General features: G+C 42.0%; 1 protein-coding gene and 1 long non-coding RNA gene across 5 annotated transcripts in view; one reads left to right on the forward strand and one right to left on the reverse strand.

Moving 5' to 3' along the window:
• MTUS2 (microtubule associated scaffold protein 2) overlaps window positions 1-12222 on the reverse strand; it is a 394983-nt gene that overhangs the window by 200707 nt on the left and 182054 nt on the right. The gene's annotated exons all lie outside the window — the stretch shown is intronic.
• On the forward strand, window positions 2004-10897 carry LOC147361610 (uncharacterized). The gene is made up of 3 exons (XR_015137590.1): window positions 2004-2110; window positions 2205-2464; window positions 10558-10897. It is a non-coding gene; the product is annotated as an uncharacterized LOC147361610 (long non-coding RNA).

Below are 12222 nucleotides of genomic sequence, written 5' to 3' on the forward strand. Positions count from 1 at the left end.
TTACTGGTGGGTTTTTCTCTATTGCACAACTTTTCCACAACTGGATACTGATTTTATTATATGAAGATCAAATATTGGAATCATTTCTTACAGTACCTCTGTCCTGAGTCTGCCACTTCATGACCTAGACTTTTCACTCCATTCTGCTCTCCGCAGAGGCAGTGAATTGTGATGTGTGGCCAACAGAAAAGACACAATAGCTTCACTCTGTTTTCAGATAAGATCAAATGCACTAGACTCATTTTATGTGTTTCTATTTTGCTAAGGGTACTACAGACTATATAGAGATATGGACAGACCAAATGCTATCAGCTCCTTTTAATGAAATTCTGATCCTCTTAAACCCCTAGTTCACTCAAGTCTTATTTTTCCTATTGGGATGTTACAGAAAGCCACACAACTCTTCAAGGCTGAAAAAGCATGCTTAGTGCTATCGAAGAAAGTACACTTTTCATCAAATACAGGTAAACCTTTCAAATCTTATAAACCCTTGTGATGGTATTATATTTTATCTTTATCAACCTTCCTTACCATGAGAATTCATCCTTACCATTCAGAAGGATGTAATTGGAATTTTTTTTAAAACAGGTACAGGGTTTTTTTTTTTGCTACAGATCCATATGTTCAGGATTCTCGCTCATGGCATTTCATTCTATCAACAGGAGTTGACATCAGTTAAACTTACCTTCTTTTCCACTCACCCAGATGAAAAGGGCTATTTTAATGTGACTTAAATCTTTGTACCACTAGCTACTTTTTCTCTTTTTGAAATGATCAGTTTCTTTAAAAAGTATAGATTCAAAATATATCGGATAGCAATGAGGGTTTGAATTAAGAAGCAGAAACACCAAACAATGGATGATTTCACTGTATGTCATAGCTAACACATAAAACCCAATCCAGCTCAGTCATATTAAATGATTTCAGTGGGATAAATCTGTCAGGCAATTAAATATATTATGTAAGCAAAAGCTGTAGCATATGGCATGATGATAGGTAATTTGAATTTTTTTCACGCATAGCTTTTCCTGCAGAAGTATCTAGCAACGTCCCAACACTTGGCTTTTTATCTGGCATGAGCTGTACAGAAATCCCATTTTTCACTACCACTGCAAAAGTATATCACTTATGAAATTGATTTCTGACACATGGTACTGTAAGAAGGTTAATGGCTAATTGATTCAGCCTGCGGTAGGATTTGTTACGTTGAATAATGCATGAGATAATGGCCTTTTAATTTGTTTGTATTTCCAGTAAGACTATAAACTTCTGCAATATTATGAGAAAGATATGTAACATGATTATAAGGATTAGTTTATGTGGTTTTCAAGCATCTGAAAAGCCTGTACAGATTCAAGGGTAACCAAACAAATGAGAGTTCAGATATTTAACAATGATGTTGGTCACGATGGAAATCCATGTTGTAGTTCTTCATAAATCTTAAATGCTCTCAACTAAGAGTTTATTTTCTATTAAGCAGATCTATGAAACCTAGTAATATTGCTCCCTTCTAAATTCTGCAGTCAGATCCAGTGAAGATGAGAACAAAGCCAGGGTTGGAAGAACATATAATAATCATCTGACCTCCAACATCTGAGTGTGCCTCTATGTGCCATCCGTCAATGCCGTTCAAATGGGGAAGATTAGATTCATGCAGGAGCTCTTGGCTGGGTTTTCTTGTTGGATTAACTGATTCATCTCAGTTTCCAAGTCAAGATTTTTCTCCTGGAATGTTTACCAAACCTGAACAGTAAACAAACACTGTGCAATTCTAAAATTAAGATGGCAGGGGATTTCCCTGGTGGTCCAGTGGCTATGACTCTGCACTCCCAGTGCAGAGACCCAGGCTTGATCCCTACTGAGGGAACTAGATCCCACATGGCACAGCTAAGAATTCGCAGGGTGCGACTAAAGATCCCCCATGCTGCAACGAAGATGGAGGATCCCACGTGCTGCAAATTAACTAATTAATTAAAATAAATAAGACACAGATGTCAGCTGCTAAGGTTGGATACATGATGGTCTATAATATAAATTGTCTGGTCATTTTTGTTTTAAAATATCTGCATAAAGAGACGAAATCTTTGAATCAAGAAACGGGAGTATAAATGTATTTTATAGTAACCACTTCTCAAAGATTTAATTCTTAATTTTTTCCCTACAGTTATCTTGCTTCAATTATCTTGTTCAAATTGAATTAACAGGCCATGGATATAACCAAAGCCCCAAGAAAAGTGAGTAAACAATGTGTCTGATAACCTTCCAAGGATCAATCCTAAAGGAAACCAACCCTGAATATTCATTGGAAGGGGTAATGCTGAAGCTGAAGCCCCGATACTCTGGCCACCTGATGTGAAGAGCCGACTCACTGGAAAAGACCTTGATGCTGGGAAAGACTGGAGGCAGGAGGAGAAGGGGACGACAGAGGATGACGTGGTTGGATGGCATCACTGACTCGATGGACGTGAGTTTGAGTAAACTCCGGGAGATAGTGAAGGACAGGGGAGCCTGTGTGCTGCAGTCCATGGGGTCGCAGAGAGTCGGACACGACTGAGCAACTGGTGGTTTTGCAGCTTCATCTGTTCCCTGCTCCATCCTCCTTACTGGATGGTGAGCTGGTTTACAGAACGGGCCTAGACTGCATCTTGGTTCACTTTTTTTTCCTACTCTCCCTGGTGCTGAGCACACTTACCTGACACATAGGAAGTGTGAACTGAAGGAATAACCCAGCCAACAGACAAGCGAGTTAAAGAATATAGCATCTTGGATTCTGGTGTCTGTATCAACCACACACTGCTTTTTCCTCTAATACCTCTTGGTTAATCAACATGCTGAGGAAACAGTATTTCCTTTCCTAAGCAAGCCGTTTGTCTTCATTAAAGAGCTGCTGTCCTATTTTCTGGTCATACTGTTTGATTAGACCCTTCTGGAATATTTCATAGAATTCTCTATGGTTTGCAACCAGCCTACATAATTCTGTGCCATCAGCTACGTCAAGGAGCCAGCTTCTTTTCTCCAACTAATTATTTCAAATGCTAGGCACCAATTCCTCAGGCACCCCATTAATTTTTTTCTATGAAGGGAATTAGCACAAATTTCCTTTCTCTGAACCAATTTAAATCCACACGAGAACTCAATTTCTTATTCTGTCATTAGGAATAATAATTATATTCAGACTTTCAGACGATGAAAGCACTTTATACCAATTATTTTGTTTATCTATGGTATACCCAGAGGTAGACTAGGTACATAATCCCTATTTTCTTGAAGAAGAAAACAGAGGTTGAAAAACGTTTTCTACCTATAAGTTATTTATTTGTTCAGTCAACAATTTATTAAGCACTGAGAATATGTGGAGGACTGATTTAAAGAAAGTGGAAGGAAGGAGGAAGGGATGGAGAAAGGAAAGAAGGGAGGGAGGAAGAAAGGCAGATGTGTCTTTTTCGCTTTATTAAATTACAGGTTCTCCATAGTTTCAACTGTGTTTTTTCTATTTTTTTTTCCTACTAGTATTTTCATGCACAAAAGCTGGGCACAAGTCTTCATCATCTAACACCTAGATAAACACAGCAGTCTTTGGGTAGTCCTGGTGCTTCTGGGTTTTCCCAACTTCTATTTAGCCAACTCAAGACTCAGAGTTATCTTGTTAAGCTCCATCTTATTGCTTCTGAGGTTCTTACAGTGATTTCTTATGACTCTTACTTAAGATTGGGCTTCCCTTGTGGCTCAGCTGGTAAAGAATCCACCTGCAATGCGGGAGACCTGGGTTAGATCCCTGGGTTGGGAAGATACCCTGGAGAAGGGAAAGGCTACCCGCTCTAGCATTCTGGCCTGGAGAATCCCATGGACTGTCGCAAAGACCCATGGGGTCGCAAAGAGTCGGGAGTGACTTTCACTTTAAGATTTGATCACTCTGGCTTGGTTAAAGACCCTTTTTATTTCATTCACCCTTCCTCCAATCTAACATCCTCTGTTAATGTCTTCCTTATTTCATAACCAGTTATCCTCGACATCAACCAAGGTAACTTGTTTATTGCCCCTTTAAGCGAAACTTCTCCACCATTTGTTTTTGTTTTTTTTTAGTTCTATACAGATTAAAAAAAAAACAAAACATTTATTTATTTACCCGGCTGCCCCAGGTCTTAGTTTTGGCATGCAAACTCTTAGTTGCAGCACGTGGGATTCAGTTCCCTGATCAGCTATTGAACCCAGGTGCCCTGCATTGGAAGCACAGAGTCTTAGCCCCTGGATCACCAAGGAAGTCCCTTCATTTGTTTTTTATATGCCATTTCTTCAAGCCATCATGCTCTCCTGGCTCACAGTGGACAACCTGCCTCCTCTCTCCTCCTTTAAAAGCAGGTGAAACATTCACCTCTGATTCACCTTATCCTCCTCTGATTAGGACTGAACTCTGTGCCTCTCAACACCTGAACTTTTTCAATGTGCTGCATTTATACCCAGTGGTTGCCGAACTAGCAGTATTAGCACTGCCTAGGAACTGACTGCGGAGAAGGCAATGGCACCCCACTCCAGTACTCTTGCCTGGCAAATCCCATGGACGGAGGAGCCTGGTGGGCTGCAGTCCATGGGGTCGCTGAGGGTCGGACACGACTGAGCGACTTCACTTTCACTTTTCACTTTCATGCATTGGAGAAGGAAATGGCAACCCACTCCAGTGTTCTTGCCTGGAGAATCCCAGAGACAGGGGAGCCTGGTGGGCTTCCGTCTATGGGGTTGCACAGAGTCGGACACAATTGAAGCAACTTAGCAGCAGCAGGAACTGACTGGGCTTCCCAGGTGGCGCTAGTAGTAAAGAACCTGCCTACCCAAGTAGAGACTTCAGAGCGGAGGGTCTGGTCCTTGGGTCAGGAAGATCCCCTGGAGGGCATGGCAACCCACTCCAGGATTCTTGCCTAGAGAATCCCATGGACAGAGGAGCCTGGTGGGCTACAGTCCATGGGGTCACAGTCAGAGACAAGTGAAGCGAGTTAGCACAAGAACAAGGAACTGATTAGAAACACATTCTCAATCTCAAATATACTGATTGAATCAGAAGTATTAACAGTGCATCCCAGAAAATTATTTTCACAAGCCCTCCACATGATTGTGGTGCTCTCTAAAGTCTGAGAACCAATGATGGATATGTGTAACTATAAGTAAAATACACAGACACACACACAGGCACAGGAACACACACATTCCCAAAAGGGCATGACCCTGAAAAAAACTTATCAGACCCCCATTTAGACGACGAGCTATTTCAGATGACTGGAAGCACATGATCCAATTTAGAACACTATTTTGCACATATTTTGCATTTACTACATGTTTAGTTAAATACCACTTTTTTTTTAATCCTGCCTTGGCTTTTTTGTTAATAATTTGACCAAAAGGGCACAAAGAAAAGAAAATGAAACCCATTAAATGAAGCACACTATTCTTATTAAGTATGTATTTGCGGCTCTGATTAAGGCTGGGAAATTGGTCCTGCGCACAGAGGGCTTGCCACAGGGCTCCTGTGCCCCTGCCATAGCTACACCCTGTTCCCAAGGCTCTAGTCAAATTGACTGACATGCTGAAGCTGAAGCTCCAACACTTTGGCCACCTGATGCAAAGAGCCGACTTACTGGAAAACACCCTGATGTTGGGAAAGACCGAGGCAGGAGAAGGGGGCGACAGAAGATGAGGTGGTTGGATGGCATCACTGACTCAAGGGACGTGAATCTGAGCAAACTCCAGGAGATGGTGAGGGACAGGGAAGCCTGGCATGCTGCAGTCCATGGGGTTGCAAAGGGTCAGACATGGCTGAGTGACTGAACAATGGCAACAAAGATTTGATAATGAGGTATAATTCAGTTTTCTATGCTTTAAGTTCCTCAACAACCAAACAGGAATATATTTTATGCCAGCAAGCAACTAAGTTGAGAATTAGAATAGAGTTCGTCTCCGCTGGTCCCTGAAAGGGTTGGGGGACCCTCGAGGCAGTTTCAATTCCACTCCTGATGTTCAGGGCACACTGACCCTGTCTTTCTTTGGCAGCTACACTAGTGATCCAGAAGCATAAACATCAGACCTGGGAGAAGAACCAACATGGACTCTGTTGTATTTCCAAGCACAACCTGCAGCTCCTCTGGGAAAGGGTGCTCCCCAGGAGGATGGCCCCCCTGGATGGACAGAGAGAATCTGACCACATGCGCTCTGCTTAAAACTATGCAGAGGACAGGTCATCATGCTCAGGAGAGAAAAACATCATTTTCTAAGGACTGGTGCCTCCTCTTCGCCTAACAGGGCACTGGGCCAGGCAGAGGAGAAAAAAAAAAATACCTTTGGGTGATCGTCTTCCAAGCCAATGAACCCCCTTCCTATTGTTGAAGACAGAGAACAATTTGTCCAGAACACCACCAAGCACCAGCGACTTGGTTTCCTACAAAAGGAAACCATCCCATAATTAGCTGCAGCATTTAGGGCTAACTCCTGCTCTCCGTCACCATCTCTGGCATGCTGTCTGACGGGACACAGGGCTGCAGAGAGCCCAGGCTCACGGCAAAGCCCTGTTTGCATGGACCACAACAGCTGTGAGAAGAGCCAGGAACTACAGTGGTGCCAGGGACAGCCTGGAGATTCCTTGGTAACTGGCATTTCTACGAGAAGAAGACCTTCCTATCCTCTGGGCATCATCTCCTCACAGCTTGTTCCTAAAAGTCTGAAGGTTCCAAATTTAACATGCTTCCTCACTTATTTTTAAGTGAAGATATTCTCCTCATTTAAGAAACTGCTTATCTTGATGAAATCAGGAGAGATTTTATGCATATATTCATAAATAAATTTCACCTTTCTGTTTTGATGGGGAAAAGCTAAAGTGAGGATTTTAAAATGGCATCTGGTTAGCAGCCCCCAGTAGTTTCTCATCTGTGAAAACTCAGAAGAAGAAGAAAACCCTGCCACTGACACTCATGACAACCTAACATTTCAACCGGATGTTTGGGGAACAGTCGCCAATTACAGGGCACGTGATACTAGACAGAGAGAATCTGACCCATGACATGCCGGCTGATGGAAGACGGCAGAAGAAGGGGACGATGGCTACTCCTCGACCCCCATCCACCTCTGTCTCAGAGACCCTGGACCTGCACAAGCCAGAAATTCAAGACCGCAACAGTGAGAAAGTCATGACCCAAAAGGACTAGAGCCAAGTGTCAAACCAATGAGAACAGATATGACTCTAAATAATGGTTGCGTGCACTTGCAAAGTGGGGCAGTGTTTCTTACATGGTGGAAGTCAATTTCATGATCACCTAGATCTGAAGTCACGAAGACCAAGAAAGGGAGTGGAGAAGAGGAAAATAATAGGATACGGAACTCCTTGTTTCAAGAGGGACAACTCAGTAGGAGAAACACAGTCAACTAACATATATCAACTGATAAAAGAATATAGTATGATAATAACATCTCAAATCAGAGGAGGAAAGGATCCTTTTATATGTTATTTACAAAGCACTGTTTGTAACTGTTTACAAACTAGTTGTTTACAAGCCGATCATTTACAAATTAAAATTAGAGTCGACTAATTGTGCCCCAAATTAATTCCAGATAGCTTAAAGATTTCAATATAAAGACTGTAAAGCACTGGAGGAAAATAGAAGTGACTGATGCAGAAAAGAGCTTTCTGAGCATTAACCCAACACAACGTGAAGGAGGAAAAAACAGTAATGTGTTGGACAGCTCCATGTAAGAGAGTGAAATGAGAACATTCTCTTAACTCCATACACAAGAATAAACTCAAAATCAGTTAAAGACCTAAATGTAAGACTGGATACTATAAAACTCCTAGAGGTAAATATAGGCAGAACACTCTGACATAAATTGTAGCAATATCTTTTGGATCTAAGAGAAACAGAAATAAAAGCAAAAGTAAATAAATGCACCCTAATTAAGCTTGAAAGCTTTAGCATAGCAAAGGAAACCATAAGCAAACAAAAATACAACCTACAGAATGGGAGAAAATATTTGCAAACAATGTAACCAACAGAGATTAATCTCCAAAATATACAAATAGCTCATACAGCTCAATATCAAAAACAAATAACCCAATCAAAAAACAGCCAGAAGATATAAACAGAGATTTCTCCAAAGAAGACACAGAGATGACCAAAAGGCACATGAAAAGATGCTCAACATCGCTAATTATTACGGAAATGCAGATTAAAACTGCAATGAGGTATCATCTCACACCAGTCAAAATGACCATCACAAAAGTCTACAAATTATAAATGTTGCAGAATGTGTGGAGAAAAATGAACCCTCCTACACTATTGGTGGAAATATAATATATTCTCCACAGCCACTATGGAGAAGAGTATGGAGGTTCTTTAAAAAACTAAAAATAGAGCTACCATATGAGCCTGCAATCCCATTTCTGGGCACACATCCAGAGAAAACATAATTTAAAAAGATACACACACCCCAATGTTAATAGCAGCATATTTACAGTAGCAAAGACATGAAAGCAATCTACATGTCCACTGACAGAGGAATGGATAAAGATGTGGTTTATATATATATAATGGAATATTGCTGCTGTTGTTGTTTAGTCGCTAAGTCATGTCTGACTCTTTGTGACTCTATGGACTGTAGCCCACCAGGCTTCTCTGTTCATGGAATTCTCCAGGTAAGAATATGGAGTGGGTTGCCATTTCCTTGTCCAGGGCATCTTTCTGACCCAGGGATCAAACCTGCATCTCCTGCATTGGCGGCAGATTCTTTACCACTGAGCCACCTGGGAAGACCCAATACTTATAAATAAATTATAAATTAAATACAGAGAGTGAATAAGTATGCCAGTAAGTGTTGTTACAAAAAGAAGAGTTTGTGTGTCCTGAAGGCAGGGGAGGGTGGTCATTACTATGGGGTCATCAGGGAACTTGGGGCCAAGGCTGGAGACAGGAACTGCAGGTCTGTGGGGAGAGCCTGCTGGGGGTGGAATACACAGTGATCAGGCCACAGTGGCCAGAGCACAGGGAGTGTGGGGGACAGAGAAGAGCGACCGGTGACATGGGGCTATAGTGCCCATGTCAGTGAGGACATGGACTTAACTCTGAGTGGGAATATCTGGAGACTTGGGAGTGGAGGAGACCTGGATCTGACTTCAGTGTGTTCAAATTGGTCACTCTGGCCAATGTGACCATTATTGGAGAGCTTCAGCTCTGCCTTTTAATTGAAAGACATACCTGCAACCTCACTCCCCGCCATGGTCTACAACTCTGCCAACCACAGCCATTCTAGGATGGGAGATGGTGTAGAAACCACAGGCTCAGAGTCTATACATGTTCCTGCTCCTGTCCACAGGGGTGCTAAGGGAACAGCTAAATCCTCCTCCCTCCTTGACCCCACTCTGCCCTCCTGATGATGGGGGCAAGACCCTAAGCTGGTCCTCCAACTTGTGGCTAAGCAAAGCTCAAGGGCAGAACACTTCCTGAAAACAGGAAGGGTGAAGCTCCCCTAAGAGTAGCGACTAACCAGCCAGAAGACTGGACTGTCCCAGCATCAAGAAACATCCTGGGGATTCATGAAAGTGTAAAAATAAAGCCAACCCTCCTTGGGAACTTCCCTGGCATCCAGTGGTTAAGACTTCGCCTTCCAATGCAGGGGGTGCAGGTTCGATCCCTGGTCAGGTAGCTAAGATCCCACATGCCTTGCTGCCAAAAAACCAAAACATAAAACAGAAGCAATACTGTAACAAATTCAATAAAGACTTTAAAAAAAATGGTCCACATTAAAAAAAAATCTTAAAAAAAAAAGCCTCCTTGTTCTTACTATAATGAACCATGACTTCCCCTATCCCCAAGCCAAATTTTATTTTCTCCTTTTTAAATACATTCCCAGAGCTGATTTCTCTTATAAAATTTCTCTGGAATTTTGTGCCTTTTGATCACCTTCACCCATTTCCCCTCACTCCCCACCCACCCCCTCCTCTGACACCCACTATACCTTCTTTGGGAAAGTGTCTACTCAGTTCCTCTGTCCATTTCTCATTCAGACTATTTGGCTTATTTCTCCTTACTGAGTTGTATGAGGTCTTTATACATCTGGGATATTAACCCCCTGTTGCATATATGATTTGCAAATATTTTCTCCCATTCCATAAATTGCATAAATACTCTCTTTTTTTTTAATGCTTTCCTTGGACATGCAGACACTCTTTAGTTTGATGTAGTCTGTTGTCTCACTTGCTTATGTTTGTGACTGCCTCTGCCTTTGGTGTTAAGTCCAAATAATCACCGCCAAGACTGATATCAAGGGGATCACCCCCCTATATTTTCTCCTGGGAGCTTTATGGTTTCAGGTTTTACGTTCAAGTCCTTAATACATTTCAAGTTGATTTCTGTGTATGGTGTGGAGCAGTGATCCCGTTTCTGCATGTGGCTCTCTGGTTTTCCTAACACCACTTACTGAAGAGACAACCCACTCCCCACTGCATATTACTGGCTCCTTTGCTCTGAACTGACTGACCGTATCTGACCCCAGTATGTTCTGAAAAGAGTATTTTCTCTCTCCCAGCATCAGCACCCACACCACACGGAAGCAAAGGGGCCACAGAGCCAGCATCCTGGACACAGCACATCCTCCAGCCCAGCCACGGCTCATTCCATCCTCCTTCGACTCAGAGTCAGACTCCACTAGCTGTCAAAACAGCAAGCTTTCCCAAACAGGCAAAATCTCCTTGTTTAAAGAATGACCATATGGAGAAGAAAAGAGAAGCGTGTTCTAAACAGAAAGATCACCTGTGGTCCACGGCATGGGGGATTAGTTCAAGAAAGGTTCCATGGTGAACTGGAATGTTCAGTGCTGTTAACTCCAATTGTGAAAAGAGTATCGGCATATTATTCCACAAAGTCTGGGCCCTGGCCCAAGGACAGAAAAACGGAACTACAGTTCTCCCAAATAACAGAGCCAAATGACAGTCAGTGCTTTCTGAATCTTAATGTCATTCCAGATGAAAAACCAGACTGCCAGGAAAAAATAGCTACACGGCGATCCCTGGATTTATGAGTAATCATGGTACTAAATATTCATAAACCAGGGAAAGTGCACACAGTGTCCATCATTCTGTAAAACCGCGCTTGCCACAACATTCAGAAAAGCCGAAAGAAATGCTCAACAAGGCCCCATGTTTAGGGCCCGTGGATGGAATCCAGTCTCTGTTTTAGCATGCACAATTTCCTTTCAAACTGGGCTCATCTTTTGATTTCAAAAATAAAGGCACCAAAGACGAAGAGTTTTCTCTTTTTCTTATTTCCCATTTAATCACTGAAAATATTCAGTACTTGTTCGTTTTTACATATGAGCAAAACACTGAGGGTCAGAACGACTCAAAGCTGTAAGATGGTCCTTTCTGATAAACACAGGTGAAGACAACTGGCATTTCTTTATCCATGGACTAACTGCAAAGGTACTACAGGCTGTCTTCAAAATTTCAAACAGTGTAGGAAAAAACAGAACAAAATTGCCTCAAATGCCACCATTCAGGGATATTTCCTGCTGATTTGGGAAGTGATGTTTTTTGTCTTTGCTCTTGCAGGCATCGACAATTCTTTTTTTTCTTTTTATTGACATATAATTCACATATAAGATAGTTCTTCTTTAAAATCAAGAGGATGGATACTTAGATAACTAATGAGAACCAACTGTGTAGCTCAGGGAACCCTACTCAGTGCTCTGGAGTGACCTAAATGGGAAGGAAATCCCAAAAAGAGGGGATATGTGTGTGTGTGTGTGTGTATGTGTGTGTGTGTACACATACACATATATATAGCTGATTCACTTTGCTGTTCAGTAGAAATTAATATAACATTATAAAATAACTATACTCCAAAAAGATCAATTTTTTAATAAAGAGTACTGAGATTTAATTTCCATGCAATGATATTAATATTTGGTTTTGACTTGAGTGACATGGTTGGGATTCACACCCATACCGTCCAGCTCTAAGTTCACATTCTTTTTTTCTTGGCCACACCACACAGCACGCAGGGGGTCTTACTTCCCCGACCAGGGATCAAACCCATTCCCCCTGAACTGGAAGCGTGGATTCTCAACCACTGCACTGTCAGGGAAGTACCTAAGTCCCCATTCTTTCTAAGAGGCTAAAGCCAGCCTGAGCTGTGGGCAAGATGGGAAAACTTGCTTATTATTCCAGTTCTCTTACAGAATTGTGTGGCAAAC

Source organism: Bos grunniens, chromosome 12 (assembly GCF_055505025.1).
Source record: "Bos grunniens cultivar Pamir isolate PY7600 chromosome 12, Bosgru_T2T1.0, whole genome shotgun sequence".
Lineage (NCBI taxonomy): Eukaryota > Metazoa > Chordata > Mammalia > Artiodactyla > Bovidae > Bos > Bos grunniens.